Here is a 27,014-nt window from a genome sequence, read left to right as displayed (position 1 = left end):
GACTTGATTTGGAAACCCTCTTAATTCTCACTAGTCTAAGATGCCTAAATCCTAAAAGGACATTCTTCCTATCTGTTAATTAAAATATTTACCACATCTAATTAACATCCTAGTATGCTCATTATTTTGAAATAAAAAAGGATAACCATTTGCAATAACATAGTTTTGTAACATAAGCTTAAGTTGTTTTTATGATTCAAAATGAACATCAAATATTCATTGTTGTGATTTCTAGTACGTGTTTGGATAAAATCTATGATAATAAGATTGATCATTAAATTCATTTTGAGTACCAAAATAAGAGTCATCAATATCCTTCTTTTCCTCTTTAGTAATAACTAGTTTACCTTAAATTTTATCATTTACATTATTTTGAAAGAATGATTTACCTCATCTTTGCGAATATGCAAGAAGGGCAGGTTATCACATGTGAGAGATTCATGTTACCCATATTCCTCATCAGATGATGTTTGGATGTTATCCTGTAACATCCAGACATCCGTGTATATTATTTATTTATTTATTTATTTATTTCTTGAACTACTAGACGAGTCGATACCCCAAGTTGTCGAGGAGATTTGCAAAGTGCCACGAGGGTTTAATGACCTACTCGACGAGTCTGAGGAGCCGATCCGTTAAGTAGGTGCTGGGATGAGAAACCCTAGATCCCCAGGTTTGGGGCCTGTTTAAAGAAACTTATAGCCTCATTTGCGGCTACCCTTCCTTAAGAGCAAACCCTAAGCGACCTTTGAGCTTAGAGAGAGAGAGAGTTCTTTCCTAATTGTGAGTGTTTGGTGCATCTTGTGAAGAGAAGAGAAGATTTCCAGGACAAGGGACAAGAGAGTGTTGTTGGATCTATGGTTGTTTCACTTCAAAGCTCATGGGAAAGGTATAAAGCTTGCACCTTTCTCATTATTTCATATACATCTCATGGTTTTGTGAATCTTGGGTTTTTCCACTCAAATATGAGGACCTTGAGCGTTTTATGTTTAGAAAGAGGGTTAAACATAAGATCTTGACCATGTGAGGACCCTAGAGTCCAAAAGTCCTTGCTTTATTCAACCATAATAAAGATCTTCAGTGAATAACCCTTTTTTGGACATTTTAAGCTCAAAATGCCATGCATGGATGTAAAGCTTGTGACTTTACGTGCTTGATGAGCCTTAGGAGTATAGGTACATAGTCTTGGGAGGTTCTCTGCCTTGAAAACAACTGAATAGGATATGGGTCTGAATGGACTCACCGAGTCAAGGAGCTGACTCGACGAGTCGGATGGGGTTGTCCTGATGGTGTTGATCGCACATTAACTCGACAAGTTAACGGGTCAACTCGGTGAGTTGAGCCAGAATTTTAAATGATTCTATGGATGGTGAGCAGACTCGTCGAGTCCCATAAGTGCACTCGGCAAGTAGGGTCAACATGGACTATTGACTCGAGTTTGACTTTTTGTTGTCTTAGGGTTTGGTCAACCTTGTCTTTGGGATACCATAGAAGGGTAAATTGGTCTTTTTCCCACTTCAAGAGAGTGAGAGAGATAACTATGTAAATGTGTAATTTAAAGAGATAATTAGATGATTATCTTATGTGATTAGGAGGAGGCTAGACTTTGGGATTTGTGTACGAGAGTATGCATTCACATAACTTACTTACGAGGTTAGTCTTCTCACTACACTTATGAAGAGTGGTATCTTTATTTGATTGAGTTGTTTTATGTGTTTATCTGTGTATTGTAGTATTCTACATTGTGTCTTGTGATTATTGTTTAATATTGTTGCTATGAGTTTACTGAGTTGGGACCGGAGGGTTCCACTGAGACACATTGACCGGAGGGTCTTATTGAGTTATGGCCTAGAGTGGCTATTGAGCTATGTATGGTATTTTGGGGAGCTCACTAAGCTTTATTCTTACCGTGTTAGGTGTTATATGTTTCAAGTACTTCTCAGGATCACGGGAAGGCTTCGGCTTGATTGTACACACACACACACTGGAGATTGTTTTGTGGCATTTTATGGTTAATTGTTAAAATTAATGTGTTTTTGAAATTTAAAAATTTGGTTGAAATTTTACGTCCTTACATATCCTCAACTTCTACTCATACTGCATCTACAATCCAATGAAAAATGGCTCATTAAACTAGTCTACATAGACTCTCATTGGTCAATAGTTAATATTTCGTAATCTACGAACCTTATGTTGTCCGCTTTATGTTATTGCTTATTTAATGCCTTTGTTAATGTTTCACCAGGAAGAGTATAATACACAAAATAAAATAGATCTTTGATAACTTCCTTTAGTCCATCTTTAAATTTGTTTTGGGTAAGAGAGACATAGTCGAACTGTGGTACTGTCTTGTGTTTATTTTCTTAATTAAGAGGATTTGATATGAATAAACAATGGTAGTTTATCTCATTTTAGAACTCATGACCACCTTCATCCTTAGTGGTCATCACCCTCAAAAAATGGTTTTTCACCCTTTGGTCTAGTATTTTTGGAGTGGAATGTTTTAAGGGAGAAGACATGATCTTTTCTAGCAAAAAAGATGGAGAATGGCAGTAATCTTAATTTGACATGTCTCTAGTTATCAATGTTCAAAAAGAAGTTGTTAAACATAAAGTTGCCATTAAAATGTCAATAATTGAGATCCTCTTAGCCATGTTGAAATTGATACCAGGAAACTGACTTCACCAAGTTTTAAGAGCAAAATCAAGCCAAAAATGAGATGTTAGGCGTCCAATTTAGCATGATCAAATCTTTAGTAGTTAAATCAAGTCAATTTTCATACATTGATGGTCAAAAATGTCAAAACATCATTTTTATGAAGCAAAAAGCCATATATATATATATATATATATATATATATATATATATATATATATATAGAGAGAGAGAGAGAGAGAGAGAGTGTGTGTGTGTGTGTGTGAGGTTCATATATATACCACAACTATTGTTTGATTGTATGACCAAATATGGTCCAATCATTTTGTAAGGAACGTTTTGCAATTTTACAATTATTATCCAAAATTAGCAACCTATAATTAAGGAATATTAAAAAACAAAAGACAAAGAATTTAAAGATCGCGCCTAACACGACCTTCACCTTCTGGACTTCATCATCTCCAAAATTTCACGATATCCATTACCTCCTATGTTGTAATCCATCACCATTCTTTGATTCTACACATGCAACTCAAGAATCAAGATATTTTTGATGTCTGATGGATCGTTTACCAAATCGAAGGTGTATCCTTAATGGATCGTGTACTGTATTAAATTGTTATTCTATATGTATGAAGGTGAAAAGAATCGTTCCTATGATAAACGAGAAAAAGTGGCCATCAATTTCACATCTGTCTCAATTATGATTATGATTGATACAATTTATGCTTCAAATTCTTTCTAATGAAATAGGTATCTTAAATGGATCATGGTGATCTTTAATGTGACATCCTCATTTTCACGGCCAGAAAAGACCGATTTTGTTTTTGATTTATAAAAATTAGAGTATCTCTTTTAATAAAAATGTTGTAGAATTTGTTCCCAGAAAAACATGATAATTTCATTATCAAAGCATTTCCAAAGAAATGTATTTATATTCATTTTAAAACATATTGGATGTTATCTACTATACATAAACATAAACATAAATAGAACTTACATTCATTTACACTAGAGATCTATATCTCCTTAATCTCTTAGTTTAATGTAAGTTCACCTCGTCACCTGTGATACAAGTAAACTGAGTGGGTCAGGTTGGGAAACCTGGTGAGTACATATGGTTTTTAAACCACAATAGTATAAATATTATTTTTGATCATCAAACAATTAACACAATTACCCATCCCCATTATCTTCTTTATTCCTAAGTACCTTCCCTAAGGATTTATCCTAAGGATCGTCTACTACATCATATTTACCTCTCATATCCTTACATTAATGGGTTTTAGCCATATGAACATTCCTATGTGCACATACAAACCCTAATGCTTGGATCTAGGTTTCTCTAATTGAACATGCATTGAATCCAAGACTCTTGAACAATAGATCTGTTGGATAAGGTGTCTAAGTCCATAACTATTTCTGGTATGTACTTGACCCGACCCGACATGGTCCATTTGGGTTGCATGGCACCATGCAATTGGATAGACTAAATGAGAGAAATAACACTTAGAGATTATTAATATATTATAAATTCTAATATATTAATAATATTATTTGATTAGTTTGATCAAGAATTAATTTAGAATTAATTAAGTGATCAAAAGATAACTAATTAAATATATGGGTTGATTATGTAAATCATCCATATCTTGTATAGTGGGCTAAGAGGCTCCATGGATTATCAAGTTGGGTTCCACCCATAGGATGCTCCATGGGAGTTACAAACCCATGGGTCATGGAAATGAAGAGTCATGGCACATTAGGGTTTACATGGTGTAACCCTAGATGTGTCAACACTATATAAGAATCATATTCTCCACCAAAATTGGCTACACGTGTGAAACAAGAGGGCTAGGCCGATTTCAAGTAGGGTGCATTCTCTCAAAAGTCTTTCCAAGAGCATTTGGTGTTGTGTGAAGCATTTGAGGCATCATACTTGGGGTGCTAGGCTCATAAGGTTTCAAGGAACATAAGCAAATACAAGGTAAGTTATTCTATATATCATTCAAGCTAAAATTGTTCCCCATGTATGCTAGATAGGAATATAGCCTTGGAATTCAACTTTGCATGATAATTAGACAAACATAGATCCAAGGTTATTAGGGTTGCATGTACACTTAGGAAGTGTTAGAATGCTCAAAACCCAACAGTGGTATCAGATCCTAGGCTTGGTTGTTTGTTATTTGTGCTAAAAAGTTGAAGAAAGTTGAAAAAACTGTTGTCTGACTGCTGGACTCGTCGAGTCCATGGGGGGACTCGTCCAATTCACTTGTATCTTCAACCTACTCGTCGAGTAGGTTAATGCACTCGGCGAGTAGGGTCGATAGAGTGCAGATTTTCGACTTTAGTTGCTAGAAATGGATTAGAAACAATACCCTAAACTGTTTTGGTACTTGAAAAACTTGGTTTAGATGTTGTAATGTCTTTGCTAATTCATTTATAACAACTAGTTATCAAAATTAGAAAGTTTTAAGTGTAATTTTGATTTATGAATGTGTTCATATTCATGTTCTTGTTCTTATGATGTTTTAGATGATCATAGGAATTATTTGTAATGTATGTGGTAGATTAATTCTTGATCATAATGTGTTTTAATGGAGTCCATAACTTGTCTTCAAGTTATGGAAAAATAAGAGTCACACTTGAATTAAAACCATTAAAAGAACACAAGAGTTAGGAAAATGAAGAGTCTTCATTTTATTACTCTATTAAACTCATAAGTTACAAGAAATGAAAAGTTTTGAAAGTTACAAAACATGCCCTCAAGTTTTGGAACAAGTAAAGTCTTATTAAAACTTAAAATCCCAACCCTTACAATTTTAAAAGTTAAAATTCAACCCTTATACTTATATTATTATAATTTAATAATTATATATATATATATATATATATATATATATATATATACACATACATATATATATATATATATATATATATATATATAAGAACAAAGTCGTCTTACCACTAGTACGCCTCATTCACGAAGCCGGTCTATAAGGTGGGTATAAGGTTGTTGCCTATAAAATGGCAACTTAATGGGTGTCCATTCTCACCCACCGCTTGCTTGACTGGTGGAGGGTCGTTACCCGAACGGGTAGGACAAGGACTTATAAATTCTCATTAAAAGTATGATGAATATTATAAAGTAACTAAATGTTTTATTAAATTCCCAATCTTAGTTACTTTAGGAAAATGTGAATAAGGTGCTAATCCATGAAATTACACTTTACACTTTGTCTAAGTTGTTGGTGGAGCGTGTGTGGTTAACCGGCACACTAACTTGGACTTAACAAGGTAGGTAAAGGGTGACTTAAGGTTCATTATAGTATCGGTGGAGCGTGTGTGGTTTACCGGCACATCGATTGAGTGATAAACTTTAAGGGTACCAAGTGATTTGCATGGTTACTTCACACCTCGTTTTGTGATCCTCGGTATCCCAGTCACAAAACTTGGAGGGCACACTCGAGATTGAAACATGCCTTTGAAAAGTTCGTTGAATCTCAAAGAATCTAGGAATTTCTAAGAACCCATCAAAAACCTAATATCTAATATTTCGGTTTACGTGGTGGAAATTGGTGAATCATCATTCACCTACCTTTCAAATATGTTATAGCTTGGATTATGTCATACCTCTTCTAAGTTATAATATATTGTGATTGGATCCAAGCCTTAATATTACATTTGGGTGTTTTATTAAGGACTCTCTTAATATCTAAACTAATCTTGTCCTCTTCCTTAATATGTCTTTAAACAATGCTGCTTCTGGCTCTAATCCTAATGGCTCCTTTACCCTTATGAACTTGTGTAGGAAAGTCACTTTTGATGGATCCAACTTCAATGAGTGGATCAGAAACATCAGGATGATTACCTGCTACGAGGACAAAGAATATGTCCTTGACAAGGAGCTTAAGGAGATTGATGAGACAATTGCAACTCCTCATGAGATCGCTGACTTTCAGGCACATGAAAGGGATGCTACGAAAGTAGCATGCATCATGATGGCCACGATGACAGCGGAACTCCAAAAGTCCTATGAGGATTTCTACCCTTATGAAAAGCACCAAGATTTGATGGAATGATACCATCAAAGTGCACGACAAGAGAGGTACGAAATCATCTGCTCCATGATAACAACCATGATGAAGGACGGGGATTCTGTCACAAGCCACATGCAGAAAATGCAAAGGTATGTGGATCGATTGCTGAAGCTTAATGTGAACTTCCCTGAGGAGCTTGCAATAGATATAATTTTGCGCTCCTTACCATCGTGATATGATCAATTCCGCATGACATATCACATGAATAAGGAAGAGGTCACACTCAGAAAACTTCAGGGACTTCTCAAGACCGTAGAATCAGGTCTTAAGGGGAAGCCGGTTGTTAACACTCCTACTCCAAAACTCCACTCCGGTTTTGGCAATCGGGAAAAGTCGAGGGAAGAAGAGAAAGAGTTCTTCGAAGGGTACCAAGGTTAGGACCCTTCATGGCTATTCTTCAAGTGGAACCAAGAAAGGTTTCGTCACTCCTTCTTCTGACCCAAAAGAGGCTGAATGCTTCTACTGCCATGAAAAATCACATTGGAAGCGGAACTGCCCAAAATACCAGCAGGATGTGAAGGATGGGAAAGTTAAACCCAACCATGCAGGTATTTACACTATCATTTCTAATAACTCACCCCATTCTAAATCTTGGGTCCTTGATACCGGTTGTGGTATTCACATTTGTTGTGACTTGTAGGGACTAAGAAGAAGTGAGAATGTGGAGCAAGGAAGAATAAACTTAATCATGGGGAATAGGAAAGTTACACCTATCACCAAGATTGGAGTTTATAATTTATCGCTAAGTAGTGGGTTAAATTTAGATTTGAATAAATGTTGTTATTTGCCAGAAATGGCAAGAAATATTATTTCCTTTCTTGCATTGTATAAACAAGGTTTCACCTTTTCATTTGATAATGAAGTTGGTTCGATTAATGCTTTCTTTAATAATGTTCTTTATTTTAAAGCATTACCTTGTGATGGTATGTATGAAGCTGTATCTGTTGTAGATAACATAGGAAATAATGTTTTGTGTATTAATTCTCTTAATAATAATAACTTGGATAATGCATCATTATGGCATTGTCGTCTTGGACATATAAGCAAGAAACGCATAGGCCAACTCCAAAAGGATGGAGTCTTGGAGTCATTTGACCTAAAGTCAAATGATAGTTGCGAATCATGCTTACTTGGAAAAATGACGAAGTCACCCTTCATAGGCTCGTGTGAGAGGGGTGAAGGTTTGTTGGACCTTGTACACACTTATGTGTGTGGACCATTCAAACATGCCACAAGGGATGCTAATCGTTATTATTTGACTGTTACTGATGATTACAGTAGATATGGATATGTCTACTTAATCAAGCATAAGTCAGAGACTTTCGAAAGGTTTAAGGAATTTAAACAGGAAGTCGAGAATCAATTGGGCAGGAACATTAAGATGCTTCGATCTAATCGAGGTGGTGAGTATCTTAGTTCAGAGTTCCTCGACTATCTAAGGGAATGTGGGATTGTCTCACAATTGACACCTCCCAGGACATCGCAGTTGAATGGTGTGGCTGAGAGGCGTAATCGAACCTTGTTAGACATGGTTCGTTCCATGATGAGTCGAGCTTTGCTACCAATCTCATTCTGGGGGTATGCCTTAGAGACTGCCTCCCATATCCTTAATCTAGTCCCTACAAAGAAAGTTGCCAAAACTCCTCACGAGATGTGGACTGGTAAAGTACCCAAACGAGACCACATCAAGATTTGGGGTTGCAAGGCTTTCATGAGACGCGAGACTCATGATAATCTCGAACCTCGAAGCGAGAGGTGTATTTTCATCGGCTACCCACATCAATCCTTTGGTTACCTCTTCTACAGACCTAGTGATAATGTGATCTTTGTAGCAAGAAGAGGAGTCTTTCGAGAAAGAGAGTTTATAAGAAAAGGATATAGTGAGAGGCAAATTGATCTTGAAGAAATTCAAGAGTCAAGTGGTGAAGGAACTTCAAACTCTAGCCCTCAACTTGAGGAGGAAACTCCTGTTGAGCCAATTGATGAATCTGTACCACTGAGGCGTTCCACGAGAGTTAGGAGAGCACCTAAGCATTACTATGGATTCAATATTACTGCAGAAGGTGAGATAGTTATTAGTGATGGGACACTAGTAAGTCAAGATGACCCTAACAGCTGCGAGGAAGCCACGACAGGCCCCGAGTCCGCTAAATGGAAAGAGGCTATGGATAGCGAGATACAATCCATGTATGACAATCAAGTTTGGAACTTGGTTGAGAATGTACCAGGTCGTAAGACAGTAGGGTGCAAATGGATCTTCAAGAAGAAGACCGACATGGATGGTAATGTACACACTTATAAGGCTCGACTGGTCGCAAAGGGCTTCTCTCAAATTCCTGGAGTGGATTATGATGAGACCTTTTCTCCAATAGCCAAGATTAAGTCTATTAGGGTTATGTTAGTCATAGCCGCATTTCATGACTATGAAATTTGGCAAATGGATGTCAAAACCGCTTTCCTTAATGGAAAGTCGGCTGAAGATGTTTACATGAGTCAGCCAGAAGGTTTTGTCAGTAGCGAGTACCCTAATAGAGTGTGTAAGCTTGAGAAATCCATCTATGGATTAAAGCAAGCACCTCGCAGATGGAATCTTTGCTTTGATGAAAAGGTCAAGGAATTTGGCTTTTCTAGGAGTGAAGATGAATCTTGTGTGTATGTCAAGGCTAGTGGGAGTATAGTTAGCTTTTTGGTGTTGTATGTGGATGACATACTACTCATAGGAAACGACACTCCAACCCTGCAGGAAGTAAAGTACTGGCTTAGGAAGTGTTTTTCCATGAAGGACCTTGGTGAAGCTGTATATATTTTAGGGATAAGGATCTTGAGAGATCGGAGTAAAAGACTAATTGGACTTAGTCAGAGTACCTACTTGGATAAGGTGCTGAAGAGATTCAGCATGCAGGACTCCAATATAGGAGACTTACCTAACACTACTAGAAAAACAACCTTTTACGACTCTCATTGAGCGTCGTAAATGGCTCAGACGACGCACAAATGCACGTCAAGGAAGGCCATGTCATAAAGAGAGACGACGCGTTATTGCGCGTCGTCTATAGACGACGCGCATTTACGACGCTCAACTACGACACGCGTTTACGACACACAATACGTATCAAGGAAGGCCCTGTCATAAAGGAAGACGACATGGATTCGCGTGTCGTAAATTTATGACATGCGTGTTAATGACACACAATGCGTATCAAGAAAGCCCTTGTCAAAAAAGGCCGTGTCATAAATGAAGATGACACACATTTTTGCGTATCATAGTTTTAAATGTTTAAAAAAAAATATAATTTATAGATTTACTTATTTTCAAATTAAATTTGTATTTAAGGTTTCATAATAGAAATAAAATACTATATATGAAAAATACAATGCATTGCATAAAATTTGATGTCATACAGTTCTATTTCTTACAATATATAAATTTGCATTCATCTAATCTACTCTGTGTTTCGTACTAACAATTGAAATGAAGAATCCAACACTTGCATTTGCAGCATCTTATCTCTTTCAACTTGATCTCTCTTTTCCTCTTCTAACTCCAAAGCTATTCTCTGTCATCGACTCTGTAAACACAACACAAAATCACTTGTCATTTTCATTCTAGTTTTAAAATTAATTCTTGTTAGGACATTCTACTTTTAAACCTACCAATCTAGCAAATTTTTCAAAGAATATAATTTATAATTTTTTTATGGAAATTACATTGCTATTTCTTGAATATATGATGAAAATAGAGAGCATTGCATTATCAATACAAACCTTGCAGCTGTTATCATCTTACTTACTAATGTGAAGAAGTAATCTTGAAGTTGTTCTATGAATTTGCTCTATAAGATCTGGCACTGAACCAACCTGATCATATTTTGAGAAATATGCTTCAGTTTGTGTTTTCACCAACAACATCAACAATCTCATCTCCCCCAGACACCACATCAAAAAAAAAAAAAAAAAAAAACAAAAAAAAACAAAAAACAAAAAACAAAAAAAAAACATTCAGTTCCCAAATTTCCATACACCAATATGTATCCAACTTATAAATAATTAAACAACAAAAACAACACCCATAAACATCCAAATCCAAAAGGAAAAACAAAGCAAACCGAAATCATTACTAAACATACTGAGCAAATACATGGGATGAAAAAATATTAACCTTAACAATACGATGCACCAACCAGCAAAGTCAAACCCAATTATACCAATGTCATCAAAATACAAACCAATTTTCACTGATAAAATTAGGTATACTTATCATAAGTACTTTTACCTTCAATTTTAAAAATAAAATATAATATTATTTTTGGATTAATTTACAAAAACCTCATGAGTCTCGATGGAAAACTCAAAGTTGGGCCCTTCAACAATGGCATCAACAGGGAATGCTTCTTGGCAAAATCCACAGTAGATACACTTTGACATGTCAATATCATACCTACAATATGATTCACTCAATAAGAGAGAGATAGATAGATAGATAGATAGATAGATAGATAGATAGAGAGAGAGAGAGAGAGAGTGTGTGTGTGTGTGTGGTTTAACCTCGTTGTTCTATAGCTCCCATCTTCTCTCTCATCAGCTTCAATAGTAATAGCTTGAGCTGGACACATATAAAACACCAATAATAAAACAATTAAGACAAAGTTGAATCAATCATTCCACAAGTAAAAAAAATTACATCGGATTTAAAACGCTGCAAAGGGCTTCTGGAATCAGCTCATTTCATTTGTGGTGTGAGCAACAACTTGGAATGCAGCTTTGCTGTTTTTTCCAGCAATACCCCTGAGAATCAGTAAAGGTGATGTCACTAAAATCTATATCAAAACAATCACAACAATTGTACTAAAGGGTAGTGAAATTGTGGTTGTGTATGCGATTGCAACCGTGTTTAGGAAGCAGGGGGTGGTGGTAGAGTAAAGCATCATACTGCTATATATAGAATAAAGGTTCCAAATACTTGAATCCTAGCAAAGGTCCTCTTGAACATCCAGTCACAAACCTGGAAGAAATATTATAAAATTAAAAGCAAGCTAAATTTTTTAACTTGTAAGCAATATAGTAATAAAAAGAGATTAATATGTCAAAGAATCCAAACTTACTTCAAAAACTTGTGTTGATTTTCCAATGAGGCTGAGATAGCAGAAATGAGTCGAATACCTTATGCTTCGGTTGTAGGATCGATCATGTATACTATGACGTGTACTCGACCTGATGTAGCCTTTGCCCTGAGCACGGTTAGCAGGTTTCATGGGAACGCTGGCAAGGCACATTGGAGTGCGGTTAAGAATATTCTCAAGTACCTACGAAGGACTAAGGACTGGGTCCTTACCCTCGGTGGGAGTGATGACTTGAGAGTTGTAGGGTATAGTGATGCTAGCTTCCAGACTGATAGGGATAATTTCCGCTCTCAGTCGGGCTGGGTCTTTACCCTAAACGGTGGAGCAATTTCTTGGAAGAGTTCCAAGCAAGAGACAGTGGCTGATTCAACTTGCGAATCAGAGTATATTCCAGCGAGCGAGGCGGCAAAGGAGGCTATATGGCTAAAGAACTTCATCGGAGACCTTGGAGTTGTACCAGCTATTAAAAAGCCAATGGAAATTTTCTGTGATAGTGAAAGCGCTGTTGCCTTAGCCAAGGAACCAAGGGATCATGGGAGATCCAGACACATCGACAGAAAATACCATTTTATTAGACATCGAATAGAAGAAGGACTCCTCGTGGCAAAAAGTGTATCATCGGATGAGAACCCAGCAGATCCCCTCACGAAGGGACTGACTCGGGTTAAGCATCTCCAGCATGCTCGAAGCATAGGGCTGAAGGATGATATTAGATTTAGTATTTAGATAACCTTGAAATTTGTAAAGTGTAATTGACATTAGATGTTGAATAAAAGGTGTTTTATTTATGAGTAAAGTGTTGATATCTCTTGTCAATCGTTTACTATATTTCTTTTGCATGTTTTGACTTCCAGAATAATTTTGTTTGGTATAACATATTATTCAAACCTCCACAGTCGGTCATATGTCGGAAGTAGGTATGAATCAAGACTGTCAGGATTGGTTGCAGAGGTCTAAGGTGTAAGACAAGGCTACAACAATCATGAGTGCTCATAAGTTCTGAGCATTGGACTCAACCCACACTGACTGGAATCATTTCATGGAATTCTATCTCGAGTGATCGTGAGACGGTAATATCATATAAGTCTTCAAACCTAGAGATATGATTTTTTACTTACAAGTTGGTTATGCATTGATTGTACGAAAACGCATTGGTAACTCGATGTTATAAATCGTACTTTTGTGTGTAATTCAAAGAGTGGTAGAACAAACATATGAGTCGAAGTTTATCTGTTCCTTCTTGGATTAGAAGCTGATATCTGGGCCCCTCGATGATTTTTTTTGACCTATGTACCGGGCCCGGTCGGAACTAAGTTGATGTGTTCAATTAAGTTCTTTGTCAAACAAATCGGAAATAGGGAAACAAACTGTTGGACAACAAGTAAGACATTGTTCCATGTATTTGACCGACTGATATCTAGAATAGAGGATTATATGATCACTTATCTTAAATGGCATACCATCATCTTCTCAGTTCCGAGAAACCTTGAAAAGAGCTACGATTGCCGATCGGTTCCTGAAGTCATACTTGTAGTAATAGTTATTAGACTTATCCAAGTGGGAGACTGTTGGATAAGGTATCTAAGGCCATAACTATTTCTGGTATGTACTTGACCCGACCCGGCATGGTCCATTTGGGTTGCATAGCACCATGCAATTGGATAGACTAAATAAGAGAAATAACACTTGGAGATTATTAATATATTATAAGTTCTAATATATTAATAATATTATTTGATTAGTTTGATCAAGAATTAATTTAGAATTAATTAAGTTATCAAAAGATAACTAATTAAATATATGGGTTGATTATGTAAATCATCCATATCTTGTATAGTGGGCTAAGAGGCTCCATGGATTATCAAGTTAGGTTCCACCGATAGGATGCTCCATGGATGCTCCATGGGAGTTACAAACCCATGGGTCATGGAAATGAAGACTCATGACACATTAGGGTTTACATGGTGTAACCCTAGATGTGTCAACACTATATAAGAATCATATTCTCCACCAAAATCGGCTACACGTGTGAAACAAGAGGGCTAGGCCGATTTCAAGTAGTGTGCATTCTCTCAAAAGTCTTTCCAAGAGCATTTGGTGTTGTGTGAAGCATTTGAGGCATCACACTTGGGTGCTATTCTCATAAGGTTTCAAGGAACATAAGCAACAACAAGGTAAGTTATTATATCTATCATTCAAGTTAAAATTATTCCCCATGTATGCTAGATAGGAATATATCCTTGGAATTCAACTTTGCATGATAATTAGACAAACATAGATCCAAGGTTATTAGGGTTGCATGTACACTTAGGAAGTGTTAGAATGCTCAAAACCCAACAAGATCTATGATGTGTGTAAATTCAACTAGTTTTATCCCTACTTTTTATTAGTAATTTGAGCACACAAAGGCAGTGAACCTGTCTATAAGTGGTATAGATTGATAAGTAAGGTATCGAACTCAGGGAACGGGCAATTAAACTAATAGCTAATTTTAACTAAAACAAATAATAAAAGTAAAGGGTTTTTCTCTAGTTTTGCAAGTCTAGAAACTTAAACAAACTAAATTAACTAATTAACTAAAGCAACAACTATTTACCAAATTTAATAAAGATGTTTCTATTTAGGTTCAACCAATTCACTCCTATGGTTATTTAAGTTAAGGTGGATTAATTGCTATTGGTTACCAATGATAATAGTTAGGTTCATATTCATTACTCCTAACCCTTAGACAATTAACTAATTTAAGCGTTGATCAAGTGTTTAAACTAATTAATTCCCTAGATTAATTATTTGGATTAAATAAGATTTGTAATGGTTAATTAAGTTATTAATTCAATTAACCTCTTGTTGATGGTTTCTCAAACAAGCTCACACATTAATCTTCCTATTTTCTTATTAATCTTAGTTTCATACTCATTACTTCCAAGCATACGTTTTAGCATTCACATAGACATATGAGGTTAACAATTAAGTGATGTTCATGCAACCTAATTGCCTTCCAATTAACAGAAAATAGTAGTGATTAATACATAAGGTTCTTTAACAAACTTAATTTAATAAATCACCAATAGACAATTAAACAAGAATTAATAATTAAACCATAGGAGTTCTTTGGTATTCCCCAAACAGAAACAAAAATGAGTTTAGCTCATAGTTGCAGTAGAAACAAACACAAAAACAAAGTTTATGAAAGCAAACATGTTTAATTCCTAAGTCTAAGTGGTAGAATTAACCTAATTGCTTGAATTCTTCCAACTCTTGAAGCTTAGGGTTCCTTAGCGCCTTCTGAACCTTTTAGTCGCAGCTAATCCTTCAAAAATCGCCAGGAGTTCCGTCCCATGGGATAAGGATTTGTCTTTTAAAGATATCCCAAAACAGAGGGTACTCGGCGAGTAGCAGAATCAACTCGCCGAGTAGGTCCATACTTATCCGTCTTTAAATTAGCAGTCGTATTTATCTTCTGGCATATCGTCGTGTACTCGCCGAGTAGGGTCGATCTACTCGCCGAGTAGGGTCGATCTACTCGCCGAGTAGGTCCTTCTTTCACTCTTTAATCTTCACTTGCTTTCCCTTTTCTCCTTTTTGCCTCCAAGCATATCTTTTGGACTGAAAACACAATTCAAAGCATTTTAAGTACCTTTTGTCCATATTATTCTCATAATTAACCAAAAATAACTAAGAATATATGATAAATAATTAACTAATTATGCACATATCAAAATACCCCACACTTGACTTTTGCTTGCCCCTAAGCAAAACTAAATTTTAAACACATTAAAATCACATTAATAACTCCAATCCAACCCAGCCATTATGCCAAGACCGCAACGCATGCATTTGTGTCTAAAATTCCTAAAAACCCCCCATACTTCAAATACTCACAATCCTCATAAACATTCGCCCACTCACCCCGAACTATGCTCATTTTATGCAACCCTCCGAATCCATCCTCAGAAAATCTCTTTACCCTCAAGGTATTTTTAATTGAGCAACCCAAGCATACATAATCTAGAATTACAACTTTTCGATACCACTATGGAATTCTTTGAATTCTTCACTTTCTTGATAATTTGATCTTGGATATCTTTGAATTCACCAACTTGTATTGACTTTTGGTATCTTCAACTCTTTGGATTTCTTAGAATTTTGATCTTCAGATCTTCACTTCATTTGCTCCAAAATTCCCATAACTTTTCTAGCAATTCTTTTTTTTTCATGTATTTCTCAATATTTTTTTCACTCAAATCTCTACATGCTTAAGCAGGGGCGCTCAATCTCAACCTTTATTGGCTAACGATAAAAACTTTCCTGGATACATTTTAGGTTTAGGCTGCTAAACATATTGCATCCCTCAGACTGAGCAAGGTCGTGTTTTTGTCTCATGTTTTCACTGAAATAAGGAAGCCACGAATGCACTAGAACGTATATAGGCTCAACTAAACATTTGGGTTCTCATGCAATTATTAACACAATTCTAATATGGAATCCTAATTTTTACCAAAATTTTCTAATTTAAGACCTAAGCATTTTTAATATTCAACAAATTTAAAAATTAGCCTAAATTAGCCTAAATTAAGATTCTAAGTGTTCTAAGATGTGACTAACCCCCTACCCCACACTTATTTTATGCAATGCCCTCATTGCATATTATAACAACTAGAAGAAAATGCAAATAGAGAGAAAGTTGGAACAAACTCCCATGGGGTAGCAGTCGCTAGGTTGACACTCTGCTCTTCAACTCCTTCTTCTAGTGACTTTAACCATGGGAATAGCTCATCCATGGCTCGGGTGTCATACGTCTCGTGTGGTTGATAGCTCGAAAACTCCAAGGAAAAAAAATTGTTGCATAATCCTCAGTAGTAATGCATAAAGAATGTATGAATGGCGCATATAAAAGTAGCCAGAACCAAATCAGAAACTCCTCCTGCAGTAGGCTACTCGGCGAGTAGAAGTTGTCGGGCAAAGTAGTTCGTGCAGAAGTAGATGTACTCGCCGAGTAGTATTAGTGCACTCGGCGAGTAGAGCGTATAGTTCCAGAATTTTTTTTTTGACCGCTGTCTCTCTTGACTCTAGTGTTGGCACGTAATATAAATGTACTCTCCAGTAAACTTCCTAAACAGCAACACTTTAATAAACTCTCGATTCGTACGGACTCGATCCTAGGAACAAGACTCCATAAGCATTCATAAAGATTCTTATTCCTCTCTTGACCATTCCTAAATAGCATGCTTCCTAGCTTCAATACCTGAAAAGAAAACTAAAAGTAACACTAATATTCAAACCACATAGCCAAGTTCAACATGTCCACAATTGTCTTAAAACAAACATCATAAACAAAACAAAAGCAAATAAAATCTTCATTCTTCCTCTTCCATCCCGGCTCCTCCAGCTCCACTACCTCCTTCTCCACCCCTTCTTCGCATCCTTTCGTCCCAATCCATAATGTAAGGATAGCCGGGTCCCGGTCGCGGGGCAATATGCATTTGTTGGAAAAGATAGTCGAAGGATTGATTGGTGTAATTAACTCCTCCTCCTATATCATCCAAGTATCGTCGATACTCCACTTGATTCCACCCCTCGTTATCCTCCACCGGAATCACCGGTGGGTCTTCTCGTACCCGCTCGTTTCTCGGCCTAACCCGCCTTCCCGGCTCCTCGGGGACCGCCGGCTCGTCCTCATTCGGGATAGTAAAAGAATCACCAAAATTTTCCACTATCCGAGCCCTCCTATAGAGTGCATTGTTGAACGGAGGAGGGTGGATAATCGTTAGAATTTGAGCTTGCGGCAATTCCAAGATCCCAAATGATCTTGCAAGCCGAGTAACGAACATGCCCCCATTGATCTTCGAGTTCACTTTCTCCTTAACCACTCCCTCCGCAAGAAATTTAGCAATGCAATATGGAAGGTTGCAGAAGACATCGGGAGTGATAATACTCCACAAGTAAAAGATATCAAGGGTGGGCACTTTATCCCCATCCTTCCGCATATTGATCGTGCTTGCAATGAATCGGTGAATGAGTCGATGGATTGGAGAACGGATATGGCCTTCTTGAGCAGTAGAAGGTATGTAGACCCAGTTAGCAATTGTATTCCACCATGTCGACGCCACCACCCCCTCGGGAAGTTCTTTGTGGGTATTTTCCAAGAAGGCTTCAAAGTATTCCGTCATCGACATGTCTTGATCGTAGATGCCCAACCGCCAAGAGAACTCAACCATGCTGCATTGTCGCAACTCTCCTCCCAAAGAAAACGAGATCGTGTTTGGATTGTAATACTCACTACCACCTCAGAAGGAAATGGTAGCAAAGAATTCCCAACACAACTCCGCGTAGACTGGCTCTTGGATTTTAAACAATTGCAACCAACCATCACAAGTGATGTTGGCATAACCCAAGTTACAATCTTTCACCAAGTATGGAGTAAGTTCCTCTTCCAAGCCGACATTGCCCATCCATCCCCAATCCACTGCAGTGGGCAAGTGAATTTCTTTCTGTCGCAGCGCTTCCAACCTGTTTAGAGCTCGAGTTTTGGAGGATCTGGAGGTGATTTGTTGAAAGGCTAACCATGGCATATCACCATGGCCTCCTCCACGTGATGACTGTCCCCTCCTTGCCATGCTATCTGCATAAACATTCCAAAAACACACCAACAAACAACACCCCATAATTAAAAACAGGAAAAATTTTCATCTTTTTGGGACCTACTCGCCGAGTACACGGACATACTCGCCGAGTAGGATGAACATTCAGACAGATCGAAATCGGATCTGCGTAATCTGTATAATAGTCCAATTTGTTCATAGGGGTTTGTTGTAATTGTGTATCTAACCATAGATCTTGAAGAAATTACTCCAAATAACCTCTAATTCATGAGTAAATCAAAGCCCTAAAAATTGGGGAAAACTCCCCAAATCCGAAATCATACCAAATATGGGGAGATATGTGATAAAGATTGGACCTTTCATAAAATTAAAGGGTAAAGATATTACCTTGTTGCTAGAATGAAGAGAAAGAGGAAGAAAATTGAATAAATCTTGAAGAACCCTTGAGATGCGGCTGAGAGGATATGCTCGGCGAGTGTGGAGATGAAATGTTGAATAATAGTAATTTTTACTGGTTTTAATTTACTGGGTTTGAAACGGCTACTCGCTGAGTAGATACGTGTGTTATCGACAATTAGCTGTAAGTGAACATTTACTCGCCGAGTATAGTCGATATACTCGCCGAGTAGATGTCTCAGGTTGAAAAAAAAAATTTAATTTTGCCAATTCTACTATATGAATTCTTTTGTTTAGCCTTTCCACCCCACACTTTCAGTAGAGCTTGTCCTCAAGCACTTAGAGAAGTAGAATAAATGAAGAAGAATGAAAAAAACAATATGGAAAATAAAGAAAAAGAAAGAAAATGTAAACGTGAAACTCGGGTTGCCTCCCGAGAAGTGCTTCTTTTGATGGAGTCATTAGCTAGACTCCGCCCCTTCTATGTGTTTGCGATTCCGCACAGCAGCAGCTCCTCCAATCCTTCATTTCGGGGGACTCCTTCTTCATATTTCTTCACTCTATGGCCATTGACTTTAAATGGTGTGCCATCTCTTGAGATCAATTCTATAGCCCCGTGAGGAAACACCGTCTTGACCAAAAAGGGACCATCCCACCTTGATTTGAGTTTGCCCGAGAAAAGTTTTAATCGGGAATTGAAAATTAGTACTTTTTGGCCTTCATGGATGTCTTTGCTTTTGATTCTTTGGTCATGCCATCTCTTGGTCTTTTCTTTATAGAGCCACGAACTAGAATAAGCCTCATTTCGGAGTTCTTCAAGGGCATTCATTTGCATTAGACGGTTGGTCTTCAATTCTTCCATGTCAAAATTGCACCTCTTTAACGCCCAATATGCCTTGTGCTCGATTTCAATCGGTAAATGGCATTGCTTTCCATACACTAACCGATATGGTGTAGTACCAATAGGTGTTTTGAAAGCGGTACGAAATGCCCATAGCGCGTCATCCAATTTATCCGACCATTCCTTGCGGTTACTTCCCACCGACTTCTCTAAGATACGCTTCAAGGCTCGATTGGTCACTTCTGTTTGTCCACTCGTTTGCGGGTGGTATAATGTGGAGAACTTATGGGTCACCCCATATTTCATGAGCACCTTGTCCAATTGATCATTGGCAAAGTGTGTGTCACGGTCACTAATTAGGGCCTTCGGAACACCAAACCGGGAGAATAGTTTTTTTAAGAATCGTACCACTACCCTTCCGTCATTTGTAGGTAAAGCCTGCGCCTCCGCCTATTTCGAAACATAATCTACCGCCACTAGGATGTACTTGTTTCCTTTGGATGTGGGAAATGGTCCCATGAAGTCAATGCCCCACACGTCGAATACCTCACACACTTGAATGCTATGTTGTGGCATTTCATTACGGGATGAAATGTTTCCCACCCTTTGACAAGCATCGCATTCTTTGACATATTGGGTTGCATCTTTGAAGATCGTAGGCCAATAGAACCCAATGTCAAAGATCTTCTTCGCGGTATAGTGTGCTCCATGATGTCCTCCCGTGGGCCCGCTATGACAATGTTCTAGTATTCGTCGACTCTCCTTTCCGAACACACATCTTCGTATAATTCCATCCGCACAGCTTCGAAAGAGGTATGGATCGTCCCAAAAGTAATATTTGATCTCCGAAAAGAATTTCTTCTTTTGCTGACTACTATAATCCTTTGGGACGTAATTGGTAGCTAAATAGTTAGCTATGTCTGCGAACCATGGCTCCTCTCCCACGGACACCATAATGTATTCATCCGGAAAGTCGTCTCCATCCTTATCTTCTTGCAATGCCGGGTTCTCGAGCCTAGATAAATGATCGGCCGCTACATTCTCCATTCCTTTCTTATCTCGTATCCTATATCGAATTCTTGAAGAAGCAGCACCCATCGTATTAGTATTGGCTTGGCATCCTGTTTGGAAAACAAATACTTGATAGCCGAGTGGTCAGTAAAAACAGTGGTTTTAGATAATACCAAGTAAGGGCGAAAATTGTCAAAAGCGTAAACTACGGCTAACAGTTCTTTTTCAGTAGTAGTATAATTCTCTTGGGCAGGATTTAAGGTCTTGCTTGCATAATAGATGGGTTGAAAGTGCTTATCAACCCTTTATCCAAGGACCGCTCCTAGTGCATAGTCACTAGCATCACACATGATCTCGAAGGGTAAGTTCCAATTTGGTGCTATAATGATCGGGGCATTAGTTAATTTTTCCTTTAGAAAGTCAAATGCCTCTAAACACTCTTTAGTAAAATTAAAGGGTGCATCTTTTAGTAATAATTATGTTAGAGGTTTCGTGATTTTGGAAAAATCTTTAATAAAACACCGGTAAAAACCTGCGTGTCCCAAAAAACTTCTAATGCCCTTCACATTAGTTGGTGGGGGTAATTTGGCAATGGTGTCTATCTTTGTCCGATCCACCTCAATTCCCTTTTTAGAGACTTTATGTCCCAAAACTATACCCTCCTTGACCATGAAGTGACACTTTTCCCAATTTAGGACCAAGTCGGTTTTCTCACATCTAGCAAGCATTGAGTCAAGATTTGTGAGGCAGTCATTAAAAGAAGATCCGAATACAGAAAAGTCATCCATAAAGACCTCCATAAATTTTTCCACCATATCATGGAATATGGCGGTCATGCACCTTTGAAATGTCGCAGGTGCATTGCATAGTCCAAATGGCATGCGTCTATAGGCGAAGGTCCCACTGGGGCATGTAAAGGTGGTCTTTTCTTGGTCCATTGGGTCTATGGGTATTTGGAAATACCCTGAAAACCCATCTAAGAAGCAATAGTAGCTATGGCCCGATAGTCTCTCTAACATTTGATCTATGAAAGGAAGGGGAAAATGGTCTTTGCGAGTGGCATCGTTTAGCTTGCGATAATCGATGCACACTCGCCAACCGGTTACCGTTCGCGTTGGAATTAACTCGTTCTTTTCATTGGTAATGACCGACATTACTCCTTTCTTGGGCACCACTTGGACCGGACTCACCCATGGACTATCGGAGATGGAGTAGATGATTCCTGCATCCAAAAGCTTGACCACCTCCTTCTTGACGACTTCTTGCATGTTCGGGTTTAATCTTCTTTGATGTTGCACCACCGGCCTTGCTCCTTCTTCTAAGTTGATTTTGTGAGAGCAGTAGGATGGGCTTATTCCCTTGATGTCGGAGATGCTCCATGCGATGGCTCTTTTCCTTTTCTTCAACACGCGTACAAGCTCCTCCTTTTCCGTCTTGGATAGATCCGAGGCTATAATCACCGGCTTCTGATTTCCTTCTTCCAGAAAGGCATACTCCAGATGGTCAGGTAGTTTTTTGAGCTCCAATTTGTTGTGCACAGTGATGGACTCGCCAAGTGCAGGTTTGGTACTCGGCGAGTTGGTGGCGGCATTCACGACTGCTGGCTTTTCTTCAGATGTACTCGGCGAGTAGATCGGGTCTACTCGGTGAGTAGGGCTTTCAGCTTGGTTCTTTATTTCTTCATACTCCGCTTCTTCCAACAGTCTTTCAATCTCTAATAAGTCCTTTTCTGGATCGAATACTTCTTCCAAAGCTGCAAACTTGCTGGAATCTTCAGGTATGTCTTCTTCTAATAATTCGTCAAGCATGTCGATTGAGAACGCCGTGTCGTCACTACTCCTTGAGTACTTCATGGCTTGGTCTACCCCGAATGTCACTGAATCGTCCCCAACTCGCAATGTGAGCTTAGAATCTCTCATATCTACGATGGCGCTAGCGGTGTTGAGGAAGGGTCTTCCAAGGATGATTGGCACTTACGGATCCGCCTCCATGTCGAGAATGATGAAATCAGCCGGGAAGACAAATTTGTCTACTTTCACTAGCAAATCTTCACATATGCCTCTTGGGAAAGTAACAGTCTTGTTTGCCAAATGGATTGCCATCCGAATTGGCCTTAGCTCCGGAAGGTCCAGCTTCTTGAAGAACGAGTATGGCATAAGGTTTACACTTGCTCCAGAATCAGCTAAGGCATGAATTGCAGCCAAGTTGCCAAATTGGCAAGGCAAAGTTAAGCTCCCCGGATCACCCTTCTTCTTTGGTAATTTGTTTAGCATAGCGGCGGAGCAATTCTCATTAAGTACTACTTTCTGCACTTCCTCCATCTTTCTTCTGTTAGTGAGGAGTTCCTTAAGGAACTTTGCATACTTGGGCATTTGCATGATGGCTTCAATGAAAGGAATGTTTATTTGAAGAGTTTTAATATGATCAAGAAACTTCTGATATTCGTCTTCCTGCTTCTCCTTCTTGGCTCGGGCTGGGTACGGCATTGGAGGCTGGTATGGTTTCAAGTGTGGCTGTTCTTTTGTTTTTGCAGATGTACTCGTCGAGTCCATTGGTCCTACTCGGTGAGTAGGGCTCTCAGATTGTGAGTGTTGGTTTTCGACTTGTACTTCCATTCCTTCCTTCAGTGAGTCCTTGTTCGCTTCAGTTTGAATGGGGGCCAGGGGAGTAATAATCTTCCCACTTCTTGTGGTAACAATATTTACTTGCGCGCCTCGTCAGTTGTTCTCGGTTTTGCTAGGAAGCTCACCCGGTGACCTTTGGTTTAGTTGTTGAGCAAGTTGCCCAAGCTGTGTTTCTATGTTGTGGATGTATGCTTGCTGGTTCCTGAGCATTGTTCTTGTTTCTTGGATAGCAGCATCGTGGTCACTATGTCTTTTCTCGGAAGCAGCCACAAATTTAGTTAGCATTTCTTCCAAGCTCGGCTTCTTCTCTTGCACCGGCTCCTCCTTTTGGTAAAAGCCTCTCCCTTTTTGTCTGTACTTCTCCTCCTTGGCCTTCTTGTACTCTTCGTAAGGCAGCCACTCCTTCTTTTTTTTGCGCCAGTCCTCATCATACCGGTCACTGCTCGAATAGCATACTTGTGCCTTTTTGTTGCCGTTCTCATCCAAATCCCAATCTCTAGTGAGGTGAGGTCCATTGCAATTTTCGCAACCCACCCGTATGGCATGGATAGTTTGATCCATTTTGTCCATTCTCCTATCCATGGTTTTTAACATGGCCATGACCGCAGATAAATCTTCAGTAGCAGCGTATGCGGCTCCCCTCGTGACATCATTCCTAGGGTTGTGGTATTCTCTAGAGTGTTTAGAGAATTCTTCAATTAATTCTTTGATCACCGGGGGTGGCTTCTTTGTAAGTGGGCCTTGTGAGTCTAGCAGCTGCCGGGTCGTGACATTGACTCCATCATAAAAGATGGAAACTTCTTGTTGGCTATTTAGATCATGGTGTGGGCAATTTCGTAGCAGACTTTTGTACCTCTCCCATGCTTCATATAACGACTCTCCAGCTTGTTGTTCAAAGTTTGCAATGGCCTTCTTGAGTTTGGCTATCTTGGATGGTGGGAAAAAGTGATCAATAAATTCTTCCTTCATTCTGGCCCAAGTAGTGACTGACCCGGGAGGAAGTGATTTGAGCCAGTCTTTAGCAGCACCCTTGAAGGTTACCGGAAGCATCTGAAGTAGTTGAGTTTCGCGGGTTACATTTGGAATGTTGAAGTAATCAGCAACATCATTTACTTCATCCAAATGTTTGTAGGCATCTTCATGATCTTTCCCATAGAAAGGTATTTCCTTGAGTGAAGCTAGGATATGACCTTTTAGCTCGAAGGTGGCAGTTGCGGGAATTGCGGGTTGCACAAGTCCCGGGCCATGGTCGTCGCGCATCCTCTTCTTCCATTCTCCCATGGGAATTTCATCAATGTTAGCCATAGTGAATGCTAACTCTTCCTCCGATTCGGTTTCTTGTTCGTACGTTGTCTCGTCTTCTTCCTCGGTTTCGTATCTAGTATCTTCTTGAATTGGCTCCTCAATTATTAAGGAAGCGCTTGAAGCTCCTGATTTGCTGCTCTTCTTTTTCCCAAAAACAGTCTTCAAGTTGGACAATGGTGATTTCTTTGGTGTGCTTGAACTCTCCACGTCCTTCCCTTTGTTTCTTTTCAATTCGGATTCGGGGTCTTCAAACGGGGGTACCAGTGGTGTGTTTGCTCCTCTGGTCATGAAAGTCCTGAAATTGATCAAATAAAAACGTAAAAAGAACAAAAAGATTGTAAACAAATAAAAAAAAAAAAATTCTAACTAAACTGTTACTCGCCGAGTAGGTGCGAGTGCACTCGGCGAGTATCAGTGATATTTCAAAAAAAAATCTAAGTTTTTAACCTAACTAAAACAAAGACTAAAACCTAATTACTAGTTACTAAATTGCAATAAATGAACTTTATGCAAGTAAACTCACACAAAGGATCGAAAAAATTAGGAATTAGCTTAATTATTTAGAACCGTTCCCCGGCAACGGCGCCAAAAACTTGATGTGTGTAAATTCAACTAGTTTTATCCCTACTTTTTATTAGTAATTTGAGCACACAAAGGCAGTGAACTTGTCTATAAGTGGTATAGATTGATAAGTAAGGTATCGAACTCAGGGAACGGGCAATTAAACTAATAGCTAATTTTAACTAAAACAAATAATAAAAGTAAAGGGTTTTTCTCTAGTTTTGCAAGACTAGAAACTTAAACAAACTAAATTAACTAATTAACTAAATCAACAACTATTTACCAAATTTAATAAAGATGTTTCTATTTAGGTTCAACCAATTCACTCCTATGGTTATTTAAGTTAAGGTGGATTAATTGCTATTGGTTACCAATGATAATAGTTAGGTTCATATTCATTACTCCTAACCCTTAGACAATTAACTAATTTAAGCGTTGATCAAGTGTTTAAACTAATTAATTCCCTAGATTAATTATTTGGATTAAATAAGATTTGTAATGGTTAATTAAGTTATTAATTCAATTAACCTCTTGTTGATGGTTTCTCAAACAAGCTCACACATTAATCTTCCTATTTTCTTATTAATCTTAGTTTCATACTCATTACTTCCACGCATACGTTTTAGCATTCACATAGACATATGAGGTTAACAATTAAGTGATGTTCATGCAACCTAATTGCCTTCCAATTAACAGAAAATAGTAGTGATTAATACATAAGGTTCTTTAACAAACTTAATTTAATAAATCACCAATAGACAATTAAACAAGAATTAATAATTAAACCATAGGAGTTCTTTGGTATTCCCCAAACAGAAACAAAAACGAGTTTAGTTCATAGTTGCAGTAGAAACAAACACAAAAACAAAGTTTATGAAAGCAAACATGTTTAATTCCTAAGTCTAAGTGGTAGAATTAACCTAATTGCTTGAATTCTTCCAACTCTTGAAGCTTAGGGTTCCTTAGCGCCTTCTGAACCTTTTAGTCGCAGCTAATCCTTCAAAAATCGCCAGGAGTTCCGTCCCATGGGATAAGGATTCGTCTTTTAAAGATATCCCAAAACAGAGGGTACTCGGCGAGTAGCAGAATCAACTCGCCGAGTTGGTCCATACTTATCCGTCTTTAAATTTGCAGTCGTATTTATCTTCTGGCATATCGTCGTGTACTCACCGAGTAGGGTCGATCTACTCGCCGAGTAGGTCCTTCTTTCACTCTTTAATCTTCACTTGCTTTCCCTTTTCTCCTTTTTGCCTCCAAGCATATCTTTTGGACTGAAAACACAATTCAAAGCATTTTAAGTACCTTTTTTCCATATTATTCTCATAATTAACCAAAAATAACTAAGAATATATGTTAAATAACTAACTAATTATGCACATATCAATCTAGGTAATAACATAAGAAAAACAGACCTAAAAGATTACCTTAAGTTGTTTGCTTGAATCTTTTTATCCTTGGAGCTTAGAGTCACAATTGTCACTCCTCTAATGGATTACAAACACCAACTAGCAAGAGGATGATTCGAGAGAGATGGAAAGGTGCTAGAAATCGGCCAGGGTTCTTCCAAAGACAAAAGTGCCGATTTCATCAACCCCTTGGGTCTATTTATACTTGTAAGGCTCCTAGGGTTTCACCCTTAAACCCTAATTGGATAACTTAGGCCCTAAGTAATCCAATACCTTAATGATAAGCCTTGGAAGATTTCAAGGTCTATCCAAAGCCCTAAAACCGTCCCCCTTTATCCTTAAGGGATTATAGGCCAAAGTACAACTATCATACACTTGACAGTTTATGCC

At 38.2% G+C, this 27,014-nt stretch overlaps 1 non-coding gene across 1 annotated transcript; it reads left to right on the top strand.

Moving 5' to 3' along the window:
• The first annotated feature begins 24,166 nt into the window (after positions 1-24,166).
• LOC144999037 (small nucleolar RNA R71) lies at positions 24,167-24,273 on the top strand. The gene has a single exon (XR_013660564.1). It is a non-coding gene; the product is annotated as a small nucleolar RNA R71 (small nucleolar RNA).
• Positions 24,274-27,014: the final 2,741 nt, after the last annotated feature.

Source organism: Lactuca saligna, chromosome 5 (assembly GCF_052625555.1).
Source record: "Lactuca saligna cultivar CGN05327 chromosome 5, ASM5262555v1, whole genome shotgun sequence".
Classification (NCBI taxonomy): domain Eukaryota; kingdom Viridiplantae; phylum Streptophyta; class Magnoliopsida; order Asterales; family Asteraceae; genus Lactuca; species Lactuca saligna.
Note: the sequence above shows the minus strand (reverse complement) of the source record. Positions and strands in the feature narration are given on the sequence as shown.